Source organism: Macaca fascicularis, chromosome 15 (genome assembly GCF_037993035.2).
Source record: "Macaca fascicularis isolate 582-1 chromosome 15, T2T-MFA8v1.1".
NCBI lineage: Eukaryota > Metazoa > Chordata > Mammalia > Primates > Cercopithecidae > Macaca > Macaca fascicularis.
Genome location: NC_088389.1, coordinates 6334349 through 6343442, shown reverse-complemented (window position 1 = coordinate 6343442; position 9094 = coordinate 6334349). Strand labels below are relative to the sequence as shown.

The window sequence follows — 9094 nt, the reverse complement described above, 5'->3', positions numbered from 1 at the left end:
GTGGCCCACTCGGCTTCCCCCGAGCATGCTGACCTGATGGGGTAACCATGGCCCTGGCCACCCCACCCAAAGGGCCTGGTGACATTGCTGCAGTCACAGCCCCTCAAGTGTTGGACTTACTGAGAGAGCAGGGAAGGGGCCAGATTCCATGGGGACCCGGGAGACTGGCTCCAGTCTTGGCCTCAGGTTCACAGAAGGAAAATGGGCCAGTGTGCTAGAGCCATGCTTCTCAAAGTGTAGTCCCTGGACCAGCAGAGCAGCATCCATGTCACCTAGGAGCCTGTGGCAAGTGGGAGTTCTAGGGCCTGCCCCAGGCCTGTGGAGCCAGAAGCTCTGGGGGCAGGGCCAGCAAGCTATAAGGACAGGCCTCCGGGTGACTGTGATGCCTGCACACCTTGAGAACCATCGGCCTAGATAGCCTCTGAACACTAACGGCTCCTGGTGCGTTTGGAGAAGATACAGGCCATGTCTGGGAGGCAGGGGAGATGGACTAGCACACTCTTCCTGCCACAGGGCAGCATGATGCTCGATTCCCTCAGAAGGATGTCCTTCATCTTTTCCATGCCGTGTGTGTTCACCCTGGCCCTCCCAGCAGCTTGGGAAGGGCAGAACACTGCACACACAAGAGGGCCGTTCCCAGTCCCCACATTCCAGATTCATCTGTCACCAGACCCACGAGAGGAGGCAGACTGGTTCCAGGAGGATGAGAGCCCTTGTTCTGACACCTGTGTCTGATTCCAGTGATTCCAGGGCCTACAAATCCTCTCTGGACTACACCAAACGAAGTCTGGGAATTTTCATTGACCTCCAGAAGAAAGAGAAGGAGGCACATGCCTGGCTGCAAGCAGGGAAGATCTATTACATCCTGCGACAGAGCGAGCTGGTGGACCTGTACATCCAGGTGAGTGGCAAGGGATGCAGGAGGACCCCTGTGCTGTTCACTCTCTGTCCATCCATCCATCCATCATCCATCCATCTGTCCTTTCATCCATCCATCATTCATCCATCCTTTTATCATCCATCTATTCACCCGTCTATCCATCCATTCACCTGTCCATCCACCCATCCATTCATCCTTCCGTCATCTATCTATTTACCTGTTCATCCTTCCATCCATCCATCCACCATCCATCCATCCATTCTTCCATCATCTTCCCATACACCTGTGGGTCCTTCCATTCACCCATCCATCATCCATCCATCCATCATCCATCCTTCCGTCCATCCATCCATCATTTATCCATCAATCCCTTCGTCCATCCATCCCTCCATCATCCATCCATCTGTCCATCCATCCATCCATCATCCATCCACCTGTTCATCCTTCCATCCATCCATCATCCATCCATCCATCCATCCATTCTTCCATCATCTTCCCATACACCTGTGGGTCCATCCATCCATCCATCCATCCATCCATCCATCCTTCCATCATCCATCCATTCATCTGTTCGTCTTTCCACCCATCCATCATCCATCCATCCATCATCCATCATCCATCCATCTTTTTATCCATCCATTCACCTGTTCATCCATCCTTCCATCCATCTTTCCATCATCGATCCAACTGTTCATCCTTCTATCCATCCATCCATCCATCATTCATTAATCTATTCACTTCTTCATCCATCCATTCACCTGTTCGTCCATCCATTCATCCATCCTTCCATCCATCCATCCTTTCATCCATCTTTCCATCCATCTTTCCATTATCCATCCATTCAGCTGTTCATCCTTCTATCCATCCAACCATCTTCCATCCATCCATGATCCATCCATTCACCTGTCCATCTATTCATTCATCATTCATCTTTTTATCATCCATCCATTCACCCGTCCATCCATCCATTCATTCACCCGTCCATCCATCCATTCATCTGTTCATCCATGCCTCCATCCATCCTTCCATCATCCATCCATTCACCTCTTCATTCTTCCATCCATCCATCCTTTCATCATCCATCCACTCGCCTGCTCATCCTTCCATCCATCCATCCATCATCCATCCATCCATTCTTCCATCATCCATGCATTCATCTGTTCGTCCTTCCATCAATCCATCCATCCATTTATCCATCCATCCATCCATCATCCATCATCCAACTGTCCATTCATCCATCCATCATTCATCCATCCTTTTATCATCCATCCATTCACCCATGTATCCATCCATTCACTTTTTCATCCATCCATCCATCCATCCATTCTTCCATCATCCATGCATTCATCTGTTCATCCTTCCATCAGTCCATCTTTCCATTTATCCATCCATCCATTTATCCATCCATGCATCCATCATCCATTCGTGTCCATTATTCCATCCATCATTCATCCATCCTTTTATCATCCATCCATTCACCCGTGTATCCATCCATTCACTTTTTCATCTGTACATACATCCATCCATTCATCCTTCCATCATCTATCCATCCTTCCATCATCCATCCATCCTTCCATCCATCCATCCATCCATTCATTATGCATGCATCCATCATCCATACTTCATCATCCATCCACTTGCCTCCTGTTCATCCTTCCATCCATCATTCATCCATCTATCCATTCATCCATCCATCATTCATCCATCCTTTTATCATCCACCCATTCACCCGTCTATCCATCCATTCATCTGTTCATCCATCCATCCGTCCATTCATCCTTCCATCATCCGTCCATTCACTTGTTCATCCTTCCATCCATCAATCATCCATCCATCCATCCATCCATCCATCCATCCATCATCTATCATCCATCATCGATCCATTTATCCATCCATCCATCATCCATCCATACTTCCATCATCCATCCATTCACCTGTTCATCCTTCCATCCATCCATCATCCATCCATTCATCCACCCATCCATTCATCCACCCATCCATCATCCATCCACCCATCCATTCACCCATCCATTCATCCATCCATCCATCATCCATCCATCCATCATCCACCCTTTCACCCATCCATCCATTCACCTGTTCGTCCATTCATCCATCCATCATTCATCCATCTACCCACCAATCTACCTATTGATCCATTCCTCCATACATCTATCTGTCCATTTGTTTATCCATACATTCGTCTATCCACCATCTATCCATCCACATGTACCTACATCATCTACCCTCCACCCATCCATACATTATCTACACACGCATACATACATACAGACATACACACATCATTCCACCCACCCACCCATCCATCCATCCATCCATCCATCCATCCATCCATCCATCCATCCATCCATCCATTCATCCATCCATCCATCCATCCATCCAAGTATTCATCTATCCACACACCCGTCCATCCATCCATGTGTCTACATCGCATCCATTCATCCATCCATCCACTCATTCCTAAGCCACTGCTGAGCACCTGTTGTGTGCCTTTTCCCTCCCTCCAACTGGTTCCCTCACATCCTCCGCCGGTGGCCAGCATCTTCTCCCTGAGGGCAGAGGCGCGGCCCCTCACAGTGCATAGCACCTGCTGGTATAGAGCACATGCTCAAATAATGTGACCACTCAATTAACACACAGAAGAACTTGCTCCAAGCGACATGTGGCACATCTCCTTATAAAATGAATCTATCATAGTGGCTGTTTTCAGAGGCTTTCCCAAACACAGTGTGATCTGGAACAAATTGTGAAGCTCACGAGCCTGATGAAGCTTTCATTATTGAGCACCTGCTATATACCTCCTTGAGCTGAGGAGAGGGATGAAGAGCTCATGGCCAAGAGGGGACCAGGCACACCCACAAACACTGCTGATGTGGCGGGGATGTGGCAACGCAGAAAGGAGCCAGGGGCTGGGCTCCCAGCAATCTGGGGGCCACGGAGACTGGTTTGAGTGTAGGGGGAGTGGGCTAGGGCTAGCCCTGTTGGTAGGATTCATAGGTGTCGGGCTCCTGGGCTGCAGCTGCTCAGTCACCTCCTGGCACTCAGGAGCATCAGTTCATTGTCCTCATGCCAGTGGTGGGGGCAGCCCTAATGCACAGGGTCTGAAAAATGCTCAAGTGTACCTGTAGTGTGTGAGAGGAAGGAGCCTGGCAAAGGTGCGCGTAGCCACCTCGCTAGGTGTGGGTCTTGAGGGAACTTCTGTCTCCTTTCAGGTGGCACAGAATGTGGACCTGTACACAGGCGACCCCAACCTGGGGCTGGAGCTGTTTGAGGCAGCTGGAGACATCTTCTTCAATGGGGCCTGGGAGCGGGAGGAAGGCCTGTCCTTCTACCGGGTGAGCTGGCCTGTGGGCTGATGTGGGTGGGCCTCAGTGGGGCACCTGGAGGGCTGAGGCACAGGTGTGGCAGGGTAGAGGCCTCCCAAATGGAGGCAGGGCCACCCATGCACATGATTAATTTCCAAGTGGTCTCACCGGGAATGATATTGACCATGCCCCTGCCTGGGACAAACGCTCGGGGCCTGGACGTGACAATGGCTCTACCCTTGTACCTGATGACCTCAAGCAACCCTGAGTGGGAAGTCCTGTCCCCATCTTCCAGATGAGGAAACTGAGGCTCAGAGAGGCACAGGGACATGCCAAAGGACACACAGCATATCAGTGGGAGACCCAGGTCTGCATGCACCCCGAAGTGGGACGGCTTCTCCCTTCCTCTGAGCTCACTGTGTGGCTCAGCCCTGGGCACAGATCAATGTGGTGTTTTTAGAGCAGAGAGGAGTGCTGGCTCCCCCCAGTCAGACCCCCGGTGCCCAGGTGGGAGAGGCTGGTCTGCGGCTATCGGGTGTAGCTGGATGGGCCTCAGGTGACTCTTCAGCCCCCAACTTGGATGTCTGAACTGTGTGTTATCCCAGAGCACAGAGCTGTGTCGAGGTGCAGGGGTAGCTGGGGTGTGGGAAGCTCCAAGCACATGTTTGAGCTCTGAGGAGGGCGCTGGGCATGGTGGGTGCTGCGGGAAACCTGACCCCATCTGCCTGTGTGGTAGGACCGGGCCCTGCCCCTGGCAGTGACTACGGGCAACCGCAAGGTGGAGCTGCAGCTACAGCTGTGCCACAAGCTGGTGTCACTGCTGGCCACACTGGAGGAGCCCCAGGAGGACTTGGAGGTTGCCCACATCGTCCTAGCACTCAGCATCACTCTGGGTAAGTCCCCTGAGCCCCCGCCCTGCCAGGACCCACACTTTGCCAGAGCCCAGCCTCCAGGTCTGCAGGCCAGGAGCTGAAACAGCTGCTGGATTTTCCTGGTCTCCTGTCCAGGCAGGCAGCTCTGCCCAACTGGCTTCCCCGTCCGGCTGTGGGGCACAGCCCCAGGTCTCTCAGGCAGTGCAGAGCTCCCTGTCTGACTGAGCTCTGCTTCCTCTGCCTGTTCCCGCTGCTGACCACAAGGGCCGCCCAGTGTGCCCTCTGCCTTCCAGACATCCCAGGCATCTCGTTGGTCCCTGTATGTGTCAGGCTGAGTGGCACATTCCCTTTCTCTTGTGCCCTTCCCACCGTCATCAACCACACGGCTCTCTGGCTGATAAAATCCCAGTTCCCCTTCCAGCAGTCTGCCCCTTAAGGCCGTGCATCTCCTGGTGCTGTGCCAGAGTCGTTTGTCCCCCTGCAGAGACAGGGAACCCTAGGCAGGCCACATGCCCCAGCGCCTTGTGCCCCGTGGCCCAGTACACAGTAGGTGTGCAGCTGACTCCCCAAGGTAGGGGGCTCTGATCATGACACACCCAGGAGGAGTCGGATGTCACGTCTGTGGGTTGCCTGGAGCCGGGGAGCCCGGGAGCACCTGCACTGCATGGCTTTTGGGCTCCCCTGGTTAAAACCAGTGAGCAAAGGCAGGTGGCTATGTGTAGGCACAGAACTGGGCCATCCAAGTCCGACTTTGCCAAAGCCTCTCAGTAGACAGGGGCAGGCCTTATTAGTTCTGCTTTGCAGATGGAAAAGTGAGTCTGGGAACCTGGAAGGGAATGGCCAGAGCTGCCCAGGTGACCACAGGTGCCTGGAGACAAGCCACGTGTGCTGCCTGGGGGTCTGTATACCTGCTCCTGAGGGGCATGTTCCCTCCCTGCCCCAGAGAGCCACATCCTCACACCTGCCCCTTTGGCCTGCACCCCAGGGGACCGGCCGAACGAGCGTGTGGCCTACCACCGGCTGGCCGCCCTGCACCACCGGCTGGGCCATGGCAAGCTGGGGGAGCACTTCTACCTCAAGGCCGTTTAGCTCTGCAACTCGCCGCTGGAGTTCGACGAGGAGACCCTCTACTACGTGAAGGTGTACCTGGTGCTCGGTGACATCATCTTCTACGACCTGAAGGTGGGTGGGGAGGGGCAGGGCTCGGGGTGTTCCTGGCCCCCTTGGAGTGGGATCTCCATCCGGACCCCAGAGGCCTGGGTTCCAGCCTTTCTTAGGAATGGCCCAGTGGCCTCCCTGGAGCTCTACACCCAGCTGGAGGAGCCGGCAAGGTTAGCAGGTAAAACCCAGCTCCCCAGATGGCCAGGCCCCACCCTCAAGAACTCAGTCTCAGCCAGGGAGGCTGACACATGAGTGGGCAATGGTGGCCTCTGGGTAAAGAAGGGGGATTGTAGTCAGGGGGCCCTCCTGGAGGAGGTGACACCAAAGCTGAGTCTTGACAGTCAAGTGTCAAGGTGCATTTAACAAAGAAAACAGGGTCGGGAGAGTGACATTTCAGAGGACGCCATCATCCTCACGTTGAATCCACGTTGCAAGATCCAACCCAAATCTTGGCGCCTCCTCTAGGAAGCCTGCCCAGGGTGCCAGCCTGCACTGAGCAACTCCTTCCTGGAGTCCCGAGACACCTTGAATCTTCCCATCACTCAGGAAGGGTGGGGTGGGACCAGTGTCTTACCATTGAGTTCACAGACAGGGAAACCCCAGCTCAGGGCAGGTGCAGTGGGGCGGGGCCCCAGCCAGCCAGGCTGAGGCCTTGTTAGGTCGGGTGTGTCTCGAGGGGAGGTGCTGTGCTCCCTCTGCCCCCAGCCCTGCAGGGGTGGAGAGCTGGGATTGGCAGACTGAGACCTGTGGTGTCTCCACCCATCTGCCCAGCGGGCACCGCCCCTCCTTAGCATCACACCAGCCTCGTGTCAGTGCTCCTTACGGGCTGAGGGGCCAGGGCACTCCAGTCCAGGGGCCGAGATCTTGGGGGCCTTAGAACAACATGAGGAGCTGGGGCGGACCTAAGACCCTGCCCCGTATACCCCACCGCAGGCCTGGTGCTGCCCGCGAGGCCCCCGCCCAGTACTGGCGACACCTGGTGGTCAGACGTGGTTTCTGTGGCCTCCCAAGTCCCAGCCAGATAGGGAGGTGCCAAGTATCAGGCCCAGGGGGACGCTGTTCACGGCTCAGGGGCAAGCCTGGGACCCAGGGGGACGGGCGTCCCAGAAGAGGCCTTTATCTCTCTTGGTCAAGCCTGCCGCCCACTCCGCCTGTCCAGGAGAAAGGAAAGCGCCAAGTAGCACAGCCCTCCTTCCCATGCGCAGCCCTCCTTCCCATGCACAGCCCTGCTTCCCATGCACAGCCCTCCTTCCCGTGCACAGCCCTCCTTCCCGTGCACAGCCCTCCTTCCCATGCGCAGCCCTCCTTCCCATGTACAGCCCTCCTTCCCATGCACAGCCCTCCTTCCCATGTACAGTCCTCCTTCCCATGCACAGCCCTCCTTCCCATGCACAGCCCTCTGGGCCTCATCGTGACTATGCTGTCAGCACAGGCCAGCTTCCCACAGGGAGGCCCCCTTGGAATTCCCCAAGGGCGGTGTCTTTCCAAGGCTACACCCTCCTCCATGTATAGGAGGCTCTGAACCCAGGGCCCAGAGGAGTGGGAGAAGAAGCCAGGCTGTATGGGACCTGGAAGGCTGGCAGAGAAGCAGGAGTAAATGGGCATCTATGCCAATTGCCTCTAAAATGGGGTCCCCTTTAGTCTACACATGAGAGTGAGCCCTGGAATAGGGTGGATTAGGTGTTTACTGGCTCAGGCTGTCACTCACTACAGGCACATGGAAATGCACACGCAAATGCGCACAGGCACAGGCACACGCACACACAGGCGCGCACACACAGACGTGCACACAGAGGCATGCACACAGGCACACACACAGGGATATGCACGCACAGGAACACAAACACGCACATTCACATGCACAGGCACACGCAGAGACATATGCATTGGCTGGCTCCTTCCTGTTTTGTTGGGAAGCCCCCAACCCTTCAGGAAGCCTTTGCCTTCCACCCCCGGCTGAGTCTGGGGCCTCCTGGGCTTCCCTCTGCCACAGCCCGGGCCACCCTGTGTGGTCAGTGTTCACTCCCGGGTCCCTCAGACTGGAAGCAAGGACGTTAGGCTCAACCATGCACCCAGCACAGAGTCCAGTGTTCGGCTGGGCCAGGGGGCATTGGATGAGCAGTGGCGGTGACTCGGGGCCTTCTCACGTCCCTGCTCCGTGTGTGGGGCGGGGCAGTGAGGGAATGGACTGCTGCATCTTGGACTCTGTCATTGGCCCTGGGAGCCATCTTGAGATGGTAAAGAGGGACAGGCCAGGCATGGGTCTTAGAGAGGTCCCTTGGGTGACCCCCATGTGGAGGAGGTGCCTGGGGAGAAGCCGGGTGGGGGATGGGAGGGTCAAGGAGGAGGTCTGGGAGGCGGCATCCCAACCCAGGGATGGTGAGTTTGAGCCAAAGACTCATTGAAAATGGGAGTGGATGTCTGGGGAGTCACACTCCGTCAATATTTCAGGGAACATTGCCAGAGAGGACACCTGTGACATGGTTTTGTACCTGGCCTGGCCCGTGGAGGGCCTGGAAATGGTCAGCATGGACAGGGGCCAGAGGGGAGCCTGGGTCACTCAACGCAGTGGCCCTGCTGTGGCTTGGAGCCACGGGTCCTGCATGGAACTCTCAGAGCAGGCAGGATCTGCCCTGACCTCAGCCCATGGGGAAAGCAGCCACTGCCTGCAGAGAGGGTGACACTGGGGCAGGAGGCTTGGGGTGAGTGGGGCGTAGGGACAGTCAGGAAGGCTTCCAGGGGTGTCAGGGTCGTCCCCACCTCCTGCAGCTGAGACCACAGCAGTGTCACAGGCTTCGGGGCTCATGGGGTGAGCCAGCATCGGATGGACATGTGGAATGACCTGGAGACAGGAACGG

General features: G+C 55.7%; 1 pseudogene; it reads left to right on the top strand.

Annotated features, from left to right (window-relative positions):
- The first annotated feature begins 47 nt into the window (after nucleotides 1–47).
- On the top strand, nucleotides 48–7833 carry LOC141408705 (SH3 domain and tetratricopeptide repeat-containing protein 1-like; annotated as a pseudogene).
- The last annotated feature ends 1261 nt before the right edge of the window (nucleotides 7834–9094 follow it).